A 2,005-nucleotide genomic window follows, 5' to 3' on the forward strand; every position below is an offset into this window, starting at 1 on the left:
ACCAAAAGGACAAGAGTGACAATATGGGTCTAATGAAAGTGATCACAGCAATGTCCACTGATGGCAAAAAAAAAAAAAACTGACTCTCCGTCTAAACTATATAAGGACAAAAGTGACAGTTTGGGTGTAATGAAACAGATCATAGCAATGTCCAGTGATGTCAAAGGGGACAATGACTCCCTCTAAACCATATCATACCATACTATATCAGTTTATATATATATATATATATATATATATATATATATATATATATATATATATATATATATATATATATATATATATATATATATTTATATATATATATATACAGTGAGGGAAAAAAATATTTGATCCCCTGCTGATTTTGTACGTTTGCCCACTGACAAAGAAATGATCAGTCTGTAATTTTAATGGTAGGTGTATTTGAACAGTGAGAGGCAGAATAACAACAAAAAAATCCAGAAAAACGCATTTCAGAAAAGTTATACATTGATTTGCATTTTAATGAGTGAAATGAGTATTGGATCCCCTATCAATCAGAAAGATTTCTGGCTCCCAGGTGTCTTTTATACAGGTAACGAGCTGAGATTACAGTAGGAGCACTCTCGGGGAGTGCTCTTAATCTCAGCACGTTAACTGTATGAAAGACACCTGTCCACAGAAGGAAGCAATCAATCAGATTCCAAACTTTCCATCATGGCCAAGACCAAAGAGCTGTCCATGGATGTCAGGGACAAGATTGTAGACCTACACAAGGCTGGAATGAGCTATAAGACCATCGCCAAGCAGCTTGGTGAGAAGGTGACAACAGTTGGTGTAATTATTCCCAAATGGAAGAAACACAAAAGGACCGTCAAGCTTCCTCAGTCTGGGCCTCCATGCAAGATCTCACCTCATGGAGTTTCAATGATCATGAGAACGGCGAGGAATCAGACCAGAATTACACTGGAGGATTTTGTCAATGATCTCAAGGCAGCTGGGACCATAGTCACCAAGAAAACAATTGGTAACACACTACGCCTGCAAGGTCCCCCTGCTAAAGAAAGCACATCTACAGGCTCATCTGAAGTTTTCCAGTGAACATCTGAATGATTCAGAGGAGAACTGGGTGAAAGTGTTGTGGTCAAATGAGACCAAAATCCAGTTCTTTGGCATCAACTCAACTCGCCGTGTTTGGAGGAGGAGGAATGCTGCCTATGACGCCAAGAAGACCATTCCCACCGTCAAACATGGAGGTGGAAACATTATGCTTTGGGGGTGTTTTTCTGCTAAGGGGACAGGACAACCGCACCGCAACAAAGGGACGATGGACGGAGCCATGTACCGTCAAATCTTGAGAGAGAACCTCCTTCCCTCAGCCAAGGCATTGAATATGGGTCGTGGATGGATATTCCAGCCTGACTATGACCCAAAACACACGGCCAAGGCAACAAAGGAGTGGTTCAAAAAGAAGCACATTAAGGTCCTGTAGTCTCCAGACCTTAATCCCATAGAAAATCTGTGGAGGGAGCTGAAGAGTCAGCCACAAAACCTTAATGACTTGGAGAGGATCTGCAAAGAGGAGTGGGCCCAAATTCCTTGAGATGCGAGATGTGTGCAAACCTGGTGGCCAACTACAAGAAATGTCTGACGTCTGTGATTGCCAACAAGGGTTTGCCACCAAGTACTAAGTCATGTTTTGCAAAGGGATCAAATACTTATTTCACTCAATAAAATGCAAATCAATGTATAACTTTTTTTGAAATGTGTTTTTCTGGATTTTTTTTGTTATTCTGTCTCTCACTGTTCAGATAAACCTATCATTGAAATTACAGACTGATCATTTCTTTGTCAGAGGGCAAACGTAAAAAATCAGCAGGGGATCAAAAAAATTTTTTCCCTCACTGTATATTATATATATATATATATATATATATATATATATATATATATATATATATATATATACACACACACATATATATACATATATATACATAGTCACCCAGAAAAATGTATACACTTTTCAGGAAAAGAGAAA

The 2,005-nt window shown here is 38.7% G+C and overlaps 1 protein-coding gene across 1 annotated transcript in view; it reads right to left on the reverse strand.

Moving 5' to 3' along the window:
• LOC131353269 (uncharacterized) overlaps positions 1 to 2,005 on the reverse strand; it is a 230,517-nt gene that overhangs the window by 158,863 nt on the left and 69,649 nt on the right. The gene's annotated exons all lie outside the window — the stretch shown is intronic.

Source organism: Hemibagrus wyckioides, linkage group LG05 (genome assembly GCF_019097595.1).
Source record: "Hemibagrus wyckioides isolate EC202008001 linkage group LG05, SWU_Hwy_1.0, whole genome shotgun sequence".
Classification (NCBI taxonomy): Eukaryota; Metazoa; Chordata; class Actinopteri; order Siluriformes; family Bagridae; genus Hemibagrus; species Hemibagrus wyckioides.